At 35.1% G+C, this 18752-nt stretch overlaps 1 protein-coding gene across 2 annotated transcripts in view; it reads right to left on the reverse strand.

Moving 5' to 3' along the window:
• LOC145693408 (monocarboxylate transporter 12-like) overlaps nucleotides 1-10887 on the reverse strand; it is an 80429-nt gene extending 69542 nt beyond the window's left edge. The window contains exon 1 of one of the 2 annotated variants that reach the window (XM_081769376.1): nucleotides 10735-10887. The gene's annotated coding sequence lies outside the window, so the exon portion shown is untranslated. Of the gene's footprint in view, nucleotides 1-408; nucleotides 559-10734 lie in introns of those variants that run through there. The other variant, XM_081769377.1, reaches the window with a different exon arrangement.
• Nucleotides 10888-18752: the final 7865 nt, after the last annotated feature.

Here is an 18752-nt window from a genome sequence, read left to right on the forward strand (position 1 = left end):
CGTGGTGTTCGAAGGAAAATACGCGCTGCAGCTACCACTAACACAGGTCACCTACGCCACCCACACTGCTTCAATACAAAACGAAGAATACTCGTGAATGATAATATGTGCGATTAACACGACACGCCATATTAATGTACGAATAGAAATGTTGCATGAAAACATGGTGTTCTTCTTTATTTATTACTATTGGATAATTTTTAATACTACTTTGGATTGGTTTCTAAATTGAAATCTGTGATCAAAACCTCCTTTACTCATATACACATAGTAGATATAAAAATAATAAACTTAAAGTACACATAGGCCTATGTTACATTTTTTCTCATAAATTCAGGTGTACGAATAAGAATGTTATAAACTGTATATATTTAATGAACTACTGTGGATTTAAGACAGTCTACTCACCCGTGATGTGATTGCGATGGACTGTTGTTATGGAAACCTCGCTGAACGTCAGCGGACAATAACAAACACAAACTGCAATGCAGCCGTCAGCTGGGAGAAGCCAGACGCTAATGCTCCTTGGTTCCTGCGCAATCGCAATGTGAGATTCTTTTTTGAAGCGATAAAGTCTATCGCCAACTACCCATAACCCCGCCTACTTTTGTCCCCAGTGCCCGTTCAAAGCAGCCGCACAATTGTTTTCCATGTAGAAGGGGTCACTCTTTAAGTCTATAATTAATTTTTATATTTCAGCTGATACAGCACGAGTGTCTCACGAATCCTCCAGCTGTATACAAATGAGAAGTGACTGAATAATAAAAACAGCTCGATTGTGTAAGTCTTATTTTTAGCTACTCTGAAAGTAAATTGTATCGGACATAAACCTACACCCCTACGTAATGCGAAGAAGTGAGCAACTACATTTCTCAGAATTTAAAAATATATATACAAGCTCTAGAAGTAAAAGACAGTCACACAAGTCAATATAGATCGATGTAGTCAATTCAATTCAATGGTTTCCCCTCATACATTTTATTCTTGCTTGCCACTCTTATCTCGTGAAATATGTATTAAGCTTCCCACACAACGTCTAAGTTTGAGAGGGAAGTTACAAAATATTTCTCACTAATATTTCAATGGTAAAATCTCAGTTCTTCAGGCGACTTTCCCGCAGGCAGTGGCGGCGGTTGGACGTTAAAAGTGGGAGGGGGGCAAGACATGATCTGAATATTTGATATCAATGTTAGTTTTCCTGGTTGCTTATAACACTGTTTGACGAAAGGTTGTATAACTATTAGGATACTGTGTTTTTCAGTTAAAATACCGTATATCTTGTTTCATATTTTACTAAGTAAATTTACAAGAGCAACGCAAGTAGGTAGTTTAACCCTTTGTACTCTTAAACAACGAAGATGTAAGAAGAGATTTTGATTCCTTGCTCATGAACATCTTAAATATCTGTCTGGAAAATTGTGTGATCAGATTATTTAATAACAAATTTGCAAAACAAGAAAATAGAAAGGATAATATTAATCACAGCAATGAATAATGAGGCTTGTTTTGCAAAAGTTAAATTGAAACTGGAAATTAATAAACAACTTATATTTTTAATTCCACGCATGCTATTATATGTGTTATTACTCTTAGAATGACAGTGAATACTACAAGCATATGTTATGACATTTAAAGAAATGCTTTTCACTTTCTTGGAATATATCAAAACTCAGCAATACTTAGTCACTCCACATTTCAGTTATACAAAATAATCCTAAAACCTAGAATTATGCTGAATTTACTAAATTTAATTGTATATACAAAACTGTACATGTACACCCGTAAACTCGTATATTACACTGCAAAATTAATATTCCTTACTGAGCTCCTTCGTGGCTAAGCGGTTAGCGTACACGCCTTTGACGTGGGAGACCCGGGCTCGATTCCCGGGGGGAGCTCACGTGATTCGGACTTTACGTTGATCATTAAGCTCACGTCTCACATAACTTCGCTGCTGAACAGGATGTTAAACTAAAAAAAAAAAAAAATCAAATCAAAATATTCCTTATTATTAGAAAGAAAAAAATACATTTTAGGAACTGTCGATTTTTGTGCAATTAAAGAATAACTTGTGAAGGACTTCTTTTCTTGCGAAATGATATCTCAGTTAGTTCCAGAGTGGCTAACATATAGAGCCCTTGTGAGAAGAAATGAAAGTACGCTCGAATTGTGGCGCTCCAATAGGTTAATTTTGGGGTTATTTTTAGTGGCAGTTCAAACGCAATTCTTGTAGCTTTCTTAATTCAACAGGAAGACAACTAATACGTACTCATGGAAGGACAAATATTTTATGGCGCCATTTTTATTCTATGAACAAATAATACATACAAAACTTTATATTTCCAAATGAAACAATATGCATTAATGGGTAATTTCAAAAAAAAAAAAAAAAGTGGGGGCAACTGCTCCCCTTTGCCTATTCTAAACGCCGCCCATGCCCGCAGGTCTAGTATTGCAAGTAGCAATAACCAAGTGGTCTTGGGCGTTCGGCTTCGAATCCACTGGCGGTTTGAGTCCCTCGGAAGAGCATGATCGGACTGCTAACTTTCCTCGATATTTCTGTGTTCGTATCCCTGTCGTGTTTGGATAAGGAAAAATAGTGTCTAACGTGCACATTGCTGGTGCACGAGGTTCCGGATTCGATTCCCGTTGACAGAGGCTTAAAATTGAACACAACCAGTTGTTGGGATTCCATCTTTACAATGTAGGTCCACATCTCATATAGCTTTGGTACTGAGCACGAACGCTAAACTTCAATCCACCAATCAATCCTTCAGGCAAATCATCATACACTTAAGAAAACGCCTGTTCCTAGGTTCGATTCTCAGCTTGTACTTAAAGTTTAGTAAAGTTAGTGTCCATTTTCTGGAAGGAAGGAAGCGACCCAGGAAGGAAGAAGAAAAATCCTCTCTCTCTCTCTCTCTTTTTGAAGGCAAAAAGAAGAAAAAGAAAAAAATGAAATGAAATCTTTAAGTTTTACGTCCCACGGTTATGCCGGTTAGGCTAAAGGAGACGGTGATTATGAGAGATGAGTGAAATGGTGGAATGAAGAAAGTGGGAGGAAACGGGAGAACCCCGAGAAAACCCACGAGCACGGTGTTTGTCCACCACAAAGTTCACTTGGCGGGGGCTGGGATCGAACCCGGGAAAGAAGAAAAAGAAAAGGGAGAACTGGAGGAGTCCTCCCGTTTCCTCCCACTTTCTTCATTTTCTTTCTTTTTTTTTAAATTCAACATTTCCCAAAAAAGAAAAAGAAAGAAAAAGAAGAGAAATACATCTTCCTCGAATTCCCCTCTTCCAACTCGCGGTGAAAGAAAGATGAAGGAAGAAGAGTGAAATGGGGAAAAGTGGTGGAAAGAAAAGGGGGCGGTCTTTCCTTTCTCCCTTTTCCTTTTCACTCTGAAGAAAAAAGAAAGAAGGAAAGAAAGAAAAAAAGAAAAAAAGAAAAATTATTATTAATATTAATAATAATAATAATAATAATAATAATAATAATAATAATAATAATAATAATAATAAGAAGAAGAAGAAGAAGAAGAAGAAGGAGGAGGAGGAGGAGGAGAAGAAGAAGAAGAAGAAGAAAATGCAAAGGGAAAAGAAAGCGAGGAAGGAAGGCTTATTACTTTTCCTTTTTTCTTTTCTTTTTTCTCCTCTCTCTCTCTCTCTCTCTCTTTATGATCTTCTCTTTTCTCCTCTTCCGTTTTTTTCTTTCTTTTTACTTATAGAGGGAAAAAGAAAAGAAAAGAAGGAAAGAAAAAGAGGACCGAAGATATACGAAACGTATATCTACAATATAAGGTGAACTCAAAACCGCCATAATGCATTTGGTGCTCTTTCCGCGGGAATCGAAGCCAGAACATCGTGCACGAAAGGTGCCCGCGCCGCCTACTATATACAAGCAGGGAAGGTGATTCTGTAATTAGCGCTTATTCTTCAGTAGCATATCTGACATAAACTTGTAACAGGTCAGTGTGATCAAAATTATTTTAATTCTTCCTGGTAAATGAGAGGATTCTATGCATTTGCTGAAAGGACACTCGTTTTTTCCCCCTACTATTCTTTGTTTCGTGAATGTGAAAACACGACAATGAATTTAGCCCTTGAAATCAAGTGGACAGTCATATTAATGAACTTACGTCTTGAGTAACATGAAGGTTGAATGGTGCAGAAATAGAGCTCGTCATTGGACTCTACTTGTGTCAATCCAAAGCAATCATGATTGTTATTATAGTACTAAGATCCTATAATAATAATAATAATAATAATAATAATAATAATAATAATAATAATAATAATAATAATAATAATAATAAACAGTAGCAATAAGAGTAATCGTCCAGCAATCTGTGCGAAATGTGAACTTACTTTTCCTAATTTTCTTGACAACTCTACATTTTTAATGAATAAGTAAATAAATAAATGTATTTTAGTGAAATGTGAATGTACTTTGTAATTTGCTAAAGAAAATCGAACGCAGCTTAGGTTCTAATGAACATGCCTAAAGTGTTATTAAACAGAAATATGATTTAAATATAAATTGGAGAAATAAGGTTACACATGATAATGGAAAATTTAACAAAAAATTTTAGCTCTCTAAGCTACACCAAATTTAAGAACAAAGTATTTATGTATTCTCTTCTTTCCATTATTGATAAACTATTAACAATATTAAAATCTAAAAAATATACTAAAAGTAGCATAATAATCATTGTAGGGATGGTGGAGATAATGTCCTTGGTAGGACTATTGGACTATGGAATAAAACACTCCCGAAAGTCAATCAACTGCATTCACACAGCTGTTAGCATTCCGATAAGCTTCTTACGACATCGATCCAGTCGCAGACTCATCCTAATTGGAAGCTACATTAGAATCAATTGATCCTTTTAACCTGGGAGTACTCTTCAACAAACAACTAAATTAAAACATAATTGAATGGTAATTACATTTATCAACATGGAAGTTTCCATCTTTGCAGATGTACAGAATAAACATCAAGAAATCTCAATGAGAAACATATATAATGGCCTATATATAGAACCAAGTATAAAATGATTTTTGTATTAAGTAATTTGTCAGTTATGAAATAATCTCCCCGAAGGAGGATACAAACTCGGTCAAAATGATGCAAAAAGAACTTGAATTAAGTAAGCTATCTAGACTATGATTTGCCTTTCACGCTAACAAGAACTGGTTTCAGAAAAGCTCTTAACATGGTTCTTGAAAAAGTCAGAGATCTGTAGGTCTGCTCAAGGCGTCTGGGGTTAGACTACAGAAAGCATGATTTAATTTTCTCAGTATATAGTTATTTTGATAGTAGTCGAAAAGAACTAAAAATAATAATAAAACAGGAGAATTTGCACACATATAACACATATCAATCAACTCATCTTGAAGAAAGAAAGCGATCGGTACCGGAATTAGTTACTACTTCCGGTAAAGCACTTCTGGTACACGGTATACCTAATACAGTTTCCGAGGGTTGGGTGTTTCCAGCGATTGTACACTTGCAACATACAGAGTGTTCCTTAAAGAGGTTTAGTGTTTGCATGTTAATAACAGAGAAAATATTAAAGACAACCTGATCAAATTGTTATTATTTGGCACACTCTGACCAGTATGTATAGCCATTCATTTGTTTTTATTTTCTTTCCCATTCATTTTTGTTTTCAGTTCAGTTGCCAGTAGCAACAAATAGTTGATAAGATAGCTGGGAACCTTTCCTTTGAGCAACGAAAGTGGATTTTAAAATATTTCTGGAAATGTGAGAACATGAAAGTAGCGAAGAGACGATAGAGGACAGAATTTGATACTGCGCCAATGTCACGTATAACAATTAGGAAATTACACAAGTTTGAGAGGGAAGAAACTGTGTGATCTGAAGAAGGGACGGTGTGAGAGGGAGAAATCTGAAGTGGGCGAAAGAGGGGTGGAAGCAGTGTTACAAACTTTCACAAGAACCCCTCAGATGTCTACACATGCCACAAATGTTTTGCGTAGTTAAAAAAAAAAAAAAAAAATCCTTATTGCGGTACACTGAAAGGTTTACTTCTTCCAGCAAAACACTGAAAGTCGTATGACAGAAACACACTTAGCTGTCAATTTTACATCTGTCCTGTTTGGCGTCTCCAGAAATGTCCAGTATTAGATCTGGTTACTCGAATGCACTCAAGTTGCACTTCGCGTTGCCGTACTGAGGATGAGGCCAGCTAGCAGCTTCAATTGTAATATATCCCATTCTAGTACAAACACTCGTCCAAGATTCTCCAGAATCCCGATTGTGGAAATGAAATGAAATAAAATCTTTCAGTTTTACGTCCCACATTTATGCCGGTTAGACTAAAGGAGGCAATGATGAGAAATGAATGAAATGGTAGAATGAAGAAAGTGGGAGGAAATAAGAGAAAACCTACCCACATGGTGTTTGTCCACCACGAAGTTCACGGGCGCGGGCTGGGATCGAACCAAGGACCCCATGCACCAGAGGTGAACATTCTACTACTGAGCCACTGCGGCCCCAATTCCAATTGTGGATTTCGGTTTGCAATGAAATGTTCAACGGCATCCCAGACATATTCAATCGGACTAAGAACTACGAAACGTGGTGGTCATTCCACACACGTGCTATCCCTGTATTCTAAATATTCATACCATGTACCGACCCGCGCTACGCACCGCTGATTTTGCGGAACAATATAGTTATTTCGGGGTCGGGATGACATCATGTTAGGGACGGACGCCTCTGTATTTTTTCATAGTATTTTGTGGCGGATAAAATATATCATGAAGTTATTTTGCAATAATATGTGCGGTGCTTATGAGCCTAGATTTCCTCTAATGGACAATAATGACTGCCAACACAGGGCACAGGTCATGGAAAACTTCTGGAACACAAGGACATTATGCATGTGAAATGGCTACCACGGCCCCTTGTTCTTAATCCGATTGAACATACCTGAAACGACCCTGGACATCTGATTGTAACCCGAAATCCATCATCAAGGATTCTAGAGGATGAGTAGGCCTATTTGTGCGTTAGTAAGATGTATTACAAGATGAGCTGTTGACTGACTTCATCAACAGCATGAGAACATGTTATGCCACCTGCATAACGGTACAGTCGATCAAACCCAATACTGAACATTTCTAAGGATGAGAATGTTAGATATACAATTTGAACATTTTGAACCCGCAGAAGGTAGGTGCTTTGCAGTTTCCACTTGATATGTTTCTGTGTTGTAGGACTTTTAGCGTGGTCCCTGGTAGAGGTTTGCACGAGCCGAAATTTTTAGCCTGAGCCCGGCTCGTGAATTTATAATATGAGGCCCCACCCAAATCAGAAATATACTTTATCCTTTAGGCCCAAGCCCGGCCCGAGCTCGTGTGATAATAAAATGAGCCCGAAATAAGCCCGAATTACAGGAACTTAATAACTAACGCAAAATTGTATTTTTATTTACAGCAATTCGAGGTTTGATTTTGCATTTTAAAAGTTTACATGATTCAGAGGGAATAACGAAATAAAGGAAATAAATCATTTACACTTACTAACTTTATTAATTCTCTATAGAAAATGGTCATTTATATAAATTCCGTCTCCATTAGCCTCAGTGCATAATCGTGGGACGTGAAATTAAATATTTCATTTCATTTATACAAATTCTCATGAAATGCTAAACTTGAAATGAATACTCTAAATATTTAAAACAAAATGTTAATGTGTGAAATTCTTATGCAAATGAATGTGTACTGAACTCACTCAGATAGTCTTCAAATCAGTCATTGTCGATTGCTGTGAAGAAAAAGAATGGAATCCACCACTTTGGTTGCTCAAACTTTCATTCATAGATAAGCTAAGGATGTTTATTTCTATTACTTTTAGTTTTCCTCTCGACTACACAGTTAGCTTTACTCTCAATTGCACAATGATAATTAGATTTTTAGTGTGGGGTCTCAAGTTACAAATTTAGATGTGTTTTAGAAGTTATCCAGAAAGAATGACGCGAGAAATATTGCGCGGTTGTACAGTATATTTACAAAGTTAGGCCCGAGAAATATGGTAGTATATTTAAAGACTTACTGTCCAAGCCCGAAGTAATCTATGCTTTGTAGGTCCGAGTCTGTGCAGATCTCTGGTCATTGGACATTTTTAAATTCCGCAGATTGTCATGAGTTCTCTGTCTTCATTCGCTTGACACTTTTCCATGATGTCCCTTAACTTTTAGATACAAATATATTAAAAATGCACCTTTGGATCATCTAATAATTTATTTATCTAATTATTTTATTAATGAAGCATTTTAAACAACTTCATTTTTTGATGATTTGTCAAAATAAAAGTAAGATTTAATTTAAAATAGCCTTATTGAAGTAATAGAGATTGATTAGAAAGAGACTTTACATAAAGGTTTTCTGACTGTTTTGTTCATTATAACTTATGTTCAGAAAGATATGAAGAATCGAAGTATGACATATTTAAGAAATTTAAGAGAAGCTATTTTTCCATAAGAAAAGTGCGGTCTCCCTTAAGTTTTTTCTCCAGCTCCCGCATCACTTACAATATAAGGTTTACGGTTTACAGGTGAAAAATGCACTCCCCCCTCTCTCTTTATGTTATATTAACTATAAGGAATTTTGTCCTTGGTTTCAAAAGCCTTCATACCTTCATCTCAGTGTGTTCCACGAATAACACTAAGGCCAGTCTACTGAAGAAACCGAGGCAGATAGAAACATGAGACCTCTTATAACCTTCAAGGGATATAAAAGACAACATTATGCTGATATGGAGAACCCCCATGAGGTGCGCTCAAGGGGGTTACGGCGAATAACTACAAAATTTTAAATAGCAAGCCCCACCTTGTGGTATCTCGTTTCAAAGGTAATCACGTGTGGAGACCAATTGTGGAAACTACATGTCGCTAGCGTCTCCCTATCCAACATGACGACCATCCGTAAAGTAGGGTCGAAGTACGTTCCACGCTTAACACTATTTAAGACCCATCTCCTGAAGAAACCAAGGCAGACAGAAACATGCAATCTTTTGTATCCATCAAGAGACATAAAAGACAACATTATGCTGATAAGGAGAACCCCCCAAGAGGGGACTTAATGGAGTTAACCTCCTCGGCCCCCGTGTCGCCAATAGGCGACATGTGTATTATACATGATGTATACACTGCGACCCCATGTTGCCTATAGGCGACATGCACTCAGCGGACAACTGACAAAGATACCTAAATTAATAACTGAAAATTGGCTAACAAGGTATACAACCGAAGGTAATTATATTATTGAAACATAAAATTTCTACCCAAAAAATTGCTGGGACCGAGGAGGTTAAGGGAGGTACCTATAAAATTTTAAATAGCAACCCCCATCATGTGGTACCTCGTTTGAAAGCTAATAACGTGTAGAGACCAGTTCTGGAAACTGCTTGTCGTTATCGTGTCTCTATTCATCATGGTGGCCATCCGCAAGTACGGTCGAAGTACTCGTAGTTACCCCTCGTAACCCCTTTAGCCCCCTTCATGGGGGATTTTCCTAATCAGCATAAGGTTTCATGCTTCTATCTGCCTTGATTTCTTCAGGAGACGGGCCTTAATGTTATGCGTAGAACGTACTTCGACCCTACTTTACGGATGGCCGCCATGTTGGATAGGGACACGCTAGCGACATGTAGTTTCCAAAATTGGTCTGTACGTGATTAACTTTCAAACGAGATACCGCAAGGTGGGGATTGCTATTTAAAATTTAGTAGTTATCCCCCGTAACCCCCTTGAGCGCACCTCATGGGGGGCTCTCCATATCAGCATAACGTTGTCCTGCATAATGTTTCCTGGGTTTTCCTCATTCACACCAGGCAAATGCCGGGTTGGTACCTAACATACAGCTCCCAGGCAGCTTCCTTCCTCTCCCAATCCTTTCTTCCTTCCCTTTCCCAGAATAGTGTACTCGAAGAGGGACGTCATCCCTCATACGTGACGGGCTAAATGGACATAGATGCCGAAAGCCAACAAATCTAAATCCTAAATCCGGTTTGCATTGTGCGGATGTTTGTTGCAAGCAATTAACCAACTTATGCAGGGTATTCTTGTATAGTTGTACAACTACTTTCTGTACCAATACTGTAGAAAATAACTGTAAATGTGTAAGCACTAATTTCATTTCTTCATTTTTTAAATTACAATTATTACTTGTGATTACAATTATTTTTCTATAACAATAAATGCATACTTTATCAGATTCCGTGGCCATGAGTTTTCTCGCACATTCTCATTTCACCAATTCTTCAATAACCATTCACGTTCATAAGCATCCATCCCCTTTAGCCTAAAACGCATAAACATGGGACGCTGATTAAAGATTTCATTTCATTTCGTTTATTGCTATCTTTAGTGACTTCTTAAATACTCTACTGACCCAAGTATGTAACTTCCATGGTATTTAGTTTATTTCAATAAATATATAAATAAATAAGTAAATAAATAAATAAATAAAAGGTCGGAATAGTAATAGATAATGAATCATTTCCAAGCAGGATTTGATAATCCTGCCTAAACCAGTTTACAGAAATTCCTAATCTGTGTGCCGTACAAATTTGGATAGAGAAGTAAAGTCCAGTGTGAAGGAAAATTCAATCATAAAATGGTTTAGGCAGTGAGAAAGATTAGTCATTTGAAACGTCAGCATCTTTAGAAAACAAACAAGATAACATCAGTAGGCAACAGTACTTACTTGGCTCTTCCGCCGTCAAATTATTTTACTCTGCATCTTCAGTAACTGCAACGGAGTATTCTGCGGATAAAGGTCAGCGGATGGAGCTGTTTGCCTATTCAGTCACTCTGTCTACGATTGTCCAATTTTGCAAGCGGAAGGCGGCCCGCAATTCACCTGCAACGCGCAGCTCAGTTTTGCTATCTCACTGCAGTTTACTCTAACATACATATTCTCGTGGCACATAATATACTAGGAAAACGAAACGAAATAAAATTAAATAATAAAAAAAATAAAATAATGTAAATTTATAACGATATACTCAGCAACTTATATTCAAAGCTATGTTTATACTGTTTTCTACTTTTTAAAATGTTTGTTAGGTTCAGACTGAAAAAAAGTTAATGCCTACGTGATATTTTTTAATATTAATAGCCAAGTCAAATCTCACTGAGAAAAATCCATTATCCGGACAGCAGTTTATTCTACAAATATGCGGAATCCATATGTTTACTACGGAAATCTGTAGGGAGCACACATTATTCATATGCTAAATACATACTTCCCTTTTCTTGCTTAGATGTTACATCATCCGGCTGCAGGATGTCTGACATTTAACAGTCTTCCGTATATTACATACGTATTCAGCTATATATTATATACGTCCATCAGTCATTCTTTCATACGGAAAGTACGTATAGATGGAACACTTATAACAAAAATATTATAAAACGTAAGTATCAGTTATACTTTTGCTGCATGATGTTATATACAGTCGTACGTTAAGTGCAAAAACTACAGGATTTACGCATGTAACCTACGTTTTTACGTACACTACGTACGTTTTTTCTCTGTTCGTGTGCAATAAACTGCTTAAAGTGGGATTCAAACCATTATGTAGGTCTGTGTCCAAAAGACGTATAACCGTCGGGAATTGTATCCAGGACAATTTGGGTACAAAACCTCCCAACCAGACTTTCTCGGATCAGAATCTCACCTTGCCAAAACTCCACTGCTCAAAATCTCGACTCGCCAGTCGAAATCTCGAGTGACGAAGTTTCGCCATAGCGACTTTTTTTTTTTGGTGCAGACTGTTCAAAATATTGCTGTATACACTGCAAATATTAAAAAATAACATATTCAGTGAAACATCCATTAACGGACATTTCTCAATAACGGGTATCTCCATAATACGAACATTTTTTTGTCCCTGCTAAAAAGTATGTATTATAACAGGACAGATCCCTTTATTTCATGGATACTTTAAGGTACAGAGACTTCTTACTAACACTTTAGTGACCTCTTCATAAAGGGGAAAAACTATTCTCAATTCAAATTATTTAGCACAGAAAACACTTTCTTGCGATTTGGAAATAAACTTCATTACATATACAATACACTCATTTCAGATCATTCAGTCGTTTTTCCGCGATGATAATGTTAATTTGAATGTGGAGAAAACAAAGTATATAAATTTCTCCCTTTTCTTCTTAAAACTGGAATTCTTGAACACTCTGGAATACGTGTTCAAAAACTTCGGGATTTATTTTTAACGAGGCGTTTATAAACAGAGTTTCATCTTCTTCATCAAGGAACAGTTGATATACCATAGGTCTTTGGCATGCCAGTTATAATTCGCAATTGACACCAAACAATTTACCTTTACAAAAAGTCAAACGGGAATTCATTTGGGGCTTCATGGAGGGGCGATTACCCTCTAGGTTTGTTATATATTAATCAATATGATAATAATGAAGTTACAAAAAACATGAAATTACAATTATATCGGGAAAAATCTGCAATGATTCTAGTCAAGTATTATATCTTCTTCTTTTATATTATTATTATTGTTATTATTTTGACCCTCCTGAGCTCTTATATATTCTTATGGTGATGTTTCGGTATGCGAGGTTTTGGAAACGCGTGACTTGGGGCCCAGGAATTTTTGACGGCGACATTTTGGCCGTATACTCGTAGCGTCAGCTTGTTGACAGTTAGTTGAGCATAAATTGCAAACCATTGGAATCAATTTCCTACAATTGAGAAACGTGAATTGAAATCTGTGTCAGATTTAGGGTCTAACTATTATGACAACTAAAGCCTAAATTCTGTATGAAACGGTGAAATTCTTATGTTCAACTACAGACCGAAAGTCTTTTTTTTTTTTTTAATGACTGCAAAGAAAAGCATGTGAAACATTCGCATATACAACCAATTTATAAATTCTTTAATTCTCATGTAAATCAAGTGATTATGCGCATATAAGAATGCTCTCTATGCTTTTATTTTTAATCATGTATAAATAAAATTTTCTTTTGAAGTATTTTTTAAATGTTCAATTTCATTCCCATCCGAGAAGGTAACCCTTTCTCTGGGGTCATGAGCATTCATTTATTATTATTATTATTATTATTATTATTATTATTATTATTATTATTATTATTATTATTATTATTATTATTATTTACTTTTTAAACTGTTTTATTATGTTTGTTAAACATTTTTCAAACAATATATAATAGAATATAAATATATTCTTAAGGTTGCAATTGAATCGTCACATTTTGAAATAATTAAATTTAAGCAATACAATTCTTAAGTTTCAATTAGATCGTCATACTAATTTTAAATCGAAATGTTTTAACACCGATAGAGCAGATAGCGACATCTGTTAGTGTGATTGTTTATTATTAGGATTAGCGGAACGCACAGACCGAGATGTTTGCTGTTTATTGTAACGACATGCAATCAGTACATGCCAAATTAAAAGCCTCGTATAAATTAATTACCAGAACTTGAGGTCATTTTATTCAACATCTTATTAGCAACTATTACATTGTGACAATTGCAGGGATTCCATATGGCAACATTGTCCGAATCGATGTAACGATCAATGATAGTGGGATTGTATAAGCCAGAAGCAGCAAAGAACTTGCGTACTGAGAAGAAGGTTCGTGACGTAGGTGAAGGGTAGAGCTTTACACCTAGAACCAGTGTCAGGTCAAATACAATTTCAAAATCCACGTAAACAAAAACAACAACAGTAAGCGACCATTACTGAAAACACGCAACAGGCGGGTATGTAGCCTTGGTATTGATCGATCGACAAGCGGTTACGTAACCAACTTCCTTCAGCTGATTTGTTTGTTCATCTGACCTATTTCCGCAGTCATTTACAAAACTTGTCAAATGTATAGGTTTTTTTTAAAATAGAACCGACCGATTCATTACAAGTATTTTATGCATCTAGTTAAAATTAAAACAAGAATAAATAAAGTAGAATTGCTAACTGGAAGACTACATGTTTCATGCAGCATATCCCACATTTATTATTATTTAAAAGAAATTTTTGTTCTTGTTGTTTATTTTAATTTAATGTCCCTTTTCAGCGCTGAGACTATATGAGACGGGAACTACTGGTACTGTTTTCAGTGGGATCCAGTGATAGAGTTTTAACCCGAAACTCTCCGATAAAGAAGCGAGAATATCAACCATCCATTCTACGAATGTTTATTTTTATGTCTCGTATTATGTTTCCTATTTCACATTTTTTAATATATTGCAATTAAATAATTGAATTACGAACAAGATATTGTTATACATATAAAGTTTGCGCACAAAGGAAAACCATCTTCTTCCTTATATTAGAAGCCACGAACTACGGATGATATTATTCAAGGGAAGAGCAGATTAATCTTCCTGTACCTCCTGGTGACAATAGCATATGGCTGCTCTTTGTAACGATGGCAAGACTTAACTCATTGATAGTCCACACGTAACCCTAATGCCCTTCTGATAGTTTCACTACTGATAGGAAAAGTTGCTTTAGTTTGTAATTCGACTGGAAGTACAGTATGTATGTGTGTGTCTTTCAGCATAACTTTGGAATGGCTGAAGCAATTTTAATCCAACTTAGTACACATATTACTTATAGTCTGGAAAATAGTACTGTTGGGTAAGACCTCCCAGCACATCTTGGGGGGAGTGCGAGGGAGTGACATAAAAATTATCAAAAACGACCAATATTAGTGTTGAATTTACAGTCTTCGGCCTCCCTAAATTTGTTGGTGACAGTTCCAACACCATTTAAGCCCAACTTGAACCTCAGTGGTGGTGGTGGTGGTGGGGGGGGGGGGGGTAAGACGCTCAAAAAACACCAAGGAGGTAGTAGGAGGGTATAACATATAAAATGATAGTAAATGGCATATATTATATAGTGTCGAGTTATTTAGATCGCTGAGGTGAAAATTGGCACTCCTGATGCTGTGAGGACATAATGGTTACTTGCAAAAATCATTGACAATGACCGATATTAGTGTCAAAGTCATAGTTTCCAGTACAGACTGATAGCAACATCAAAGCCTTTTAAGTCCAAGTTCAACTCCCAGTGGGGGGTAAGAGCCCCTAATACTTCTAGGGAGGAGTGAGAGGTATGACTTGTAACAATAATAAAAAATGATGAATGTTATTGTCAAATCCACAGTTTTCGGGATCGCTGAGGTGAATCGTGACACTCCCAATGTCGCTCTAATCCAAGTTCAGCCTCCCTAAGCACATCAGTGGAAAGGGTGATATGTAAAATAATCGAGAAAGAAAGGTTGATATTAATGTCGAATCAACCATTTTCGGGATCATTAAGTTAATTAGTGACAATCACGATGCCGTTTAATTTCAAGTTCATTTCCCAGTGTGCAAGACCCCTAGCCCCCCTAGAGGATATGGAAAGTAGGATGTGTAAAATAATTTTCAAAAAATGATCGATATTAGTATTTAATGCTTAGTTTTTGGGATCGCTGAGATAAATAGTGACACTTCCGATACCATGTAAGTTCAAATTCAGTCTTCATTAGCAGTCCTATGGATGGAAAAAGAGTGAAGTGCAAAAATAATCTAAAATCAACAATTTAGTGTCAAATCCATAGTTTTGCGAGTCGGTGAGATGAATAGTTATACTCCAAATATCGTTGAAGTCCAAGTACAGTCCCCATCGGTATGAGAACGAGAACAAGGAAAAAGTTCAATGTTTAAGATTATCGATATTACTATCGAATTCATCGGGGCCCATTGTTGACTACTGTGTTAACGGGGACGCTTAGCCGTTGGATGCCAATCCTCAAACTTGGTACAGTTATGATGATGCGATTTTTTTTTTATTTTTAGGTAAGACATTCATAGCTCTACTAAGAGTGGAAGTAAATAGGGGTGACTTAAAAATAATCGAAAACGATGGATATTAATGTTGAATAAATAGTTTTCGGAATTGCTAAGACGAATACCAACACTTTTGAGGCTATTTAAGTGTAAATTGAGCCTCCATGGGCATGATAGATGAGAATGTTGAAATATAAAATATCCAAAATCACCGAGATAGTGTCGAATCGATAGTTTTCTGGGTGTCAAAATAGCTGACTCGTTTGGATGACTTTTGGTACATAGAACCTGCGTTAAGATGGGTTTTTATAATGCCACTTTGATGAAAGTTTGTATTGTATGAGGGTAGGTTGTTTGAAAATTATCTTACGGATTATTATCATTACTTCAAAAATTTACTACAGTAAAATCTCTGAATAACGGACACCAATGGGACATGAATTTTTGTCCGTTACTGAGACGTGTCCGTTACAAAGAGGTTACAGAAATTTAATTTTTCACAGCGGTAATTGTATGCAGTAATATGCAGTAAATGCAGTGCTTTAGACATAAACATTGAAAGAGAAATGATAGATGTATGCCATAGAGTAAAGAAAGCTCCTCACCAAACATCAGGAACAATAATGGTTAAGTTTGTCCGGAGAGAGGTTAAAGAAAATTTCCTCCAGAAACGTAAAGTAAAGAGGAATCTCAATTGTACCCACTTAGGATATAACCATAACGAACCCATCTATGTTAATCAAAGTCTAACTCTAAACCGCAGAAAGATATTTGGAAAAGCCAGGAAAATTAAAATCGAAAAGAATTATGCCTTCCTGTGGGTAGATAGTACAGGTAGTATAAAGTTGCGTAAAAGAGTGGGAGATAAAGATGTTTTTATATTACGTAGCCTAGAAGATGTTGATAAATTGACGTAATTTTCAGCAAAAACAGGTAGTAAGAATTGTAGGAAGGGTTAAATAAATGCTTGAAACATGTTCTATAATTGAAGATATAAATACTCAACAAAATATCGAAATTAAGGTATGCGAAACTGTTACTTTATTTAATAATGTGTTTAAAGATAAAATTGGTATCAACATCTTGAATCTTAATATTAGAAGTGTTCGTAAAAATTGGGATGAGCTTTTAATTTTATTACAAAATTTAGAATTTAATTCACATGTATTAGTTCTCTCCGAAACATGGCATAATCAATATGAAATAAATTTAAAAAAATATCATTGTTTCTTCAAAAAACGATCTCTAAATAAAGCAGATGGTGTAATGGTATTTATAAAAAATAATGTTAGTATTGAGAATATTACAGAATTAGATTTAAATGATGCTTCTGGTCTAAGTTTAAATATTTCATATGGCAAAGGAAACTCTAATTTATTGTGTATTTATAGAACACCAAGTGGTAATGAAGGAGAATTCTTACGCTCCTTTGAAAATGAATTTAAAAATGTCAAAACAAATGGGTTGGTTATTGGAGACATAAATATTGACATATTAAGTAATAGGTACTACGAAAATGTAGACAACTACTTAAACATACTTTATAAAAATGGGTATATTTCATGTATAAATAATTATACAAGAGTAACTGAAACAACTAAAACATGTATAGATCATATCTTTTTAAGGCAAAAATATAATCAAAATGTCACTGCAGCAATATTGCATACGGCAATTACAGATCATTATATTACTAGTGTTAACTTAAATATGGAAATTGCCGATAAATCAATAACAACAAACCTCGAACTATTATAGATTACCAAAGACTAAAAAATGAAATACAGAAGTGTAGTTGGTTGAATGTGTATCAAAGTTTGGATGTAGATTTAGCTACTTCAGCTTTCATTTCGACATTACAATAATGTATTAAAACTTCACAAATAGTAATTGAAAAAACTATCCCAAAATATCGTAAGTTAAAGCCATGGATAACTGATGAATTGATATTACATATACGAGAAAGAGAGAAATTAAGCAAACTTGTAATAAAAAATAAAGATAATCTTGAAATAAAAGAATATTATAAAAAATATAGAAATAAGGTAATTCAACTGATAAAAATGGTAAAAAATGAGTACCATAAAAAGCAGATTGTTAATTGTGAAAACAATACAGGTAAATTATGAAATGTAATATCAAACATTATTGACAAAAAAGAAAACAAAAGCATGGACATTAAAGTAATACAAACGGCTACGGGTAACATTAACTTTCAGCAATATCCTAAACTAGTAGTAGACACATTCAACAAATATTTTTGCAATATAGGTGAAAGGTTAGTAAAAAATGTAAATTTAACCAAAGCTAAAAATTTAATTTAAGGAAATTAAATTTAAGGAAACAAAGCTAAAAACAGTATGTTTTTACGCCTATTACTGAACAAGAAATCTCATTTTATATAAACCAACTAAAAGCAAAATCGGCTCCAGGACTAGATGAAATAACTGCTAAAATATTGAAAAATGTAAAAGAAGAAATAACTAAACCACTGTTGCATATATATAATATGAGTTTAGAAACAGGTATTTTCCCTAATCAATTTTAACTAGCACTCGTGAAATCAGTTTATAAAAAAGGGTCAAGAAAGGATCTCAATAACTATAGACCAATATCGCTACTTAGTAATTGTACTAAAATATTAGAAAAATGTATTAAAAAGAGATTAGTTTCCTTTCTTGAAACTAATAACATACTTGCATTAAATCAGTTTGGTTTCAGAAAAGAGATAAGTACATCTGATGCAATTTATAAACTAACGGAAATAATAACAAATAACATGGATTATAATGAAAAAGTAATAACAATATTTTTGGACTTAACCAAAGCATTCGGTACAATATCTCATAATATATTGTTAACTAAGCTAGAACATTATGGAGTAAGAG

Source organism: Thermobia domestica, chromosome 8 (assembly GCF_964235325.1).
Source record: "Thermobia domestica chromosome 8, izTheDome1.hap1.1, whole genome shotgun sequence".
Taxonomy (NCBI): domain Eukaryota; kingdom Metazoa; phylum Arthropoda; class Insecta; order Zygentoma; family Lepismatidae; genus Thermobia; species Thermobia domestica.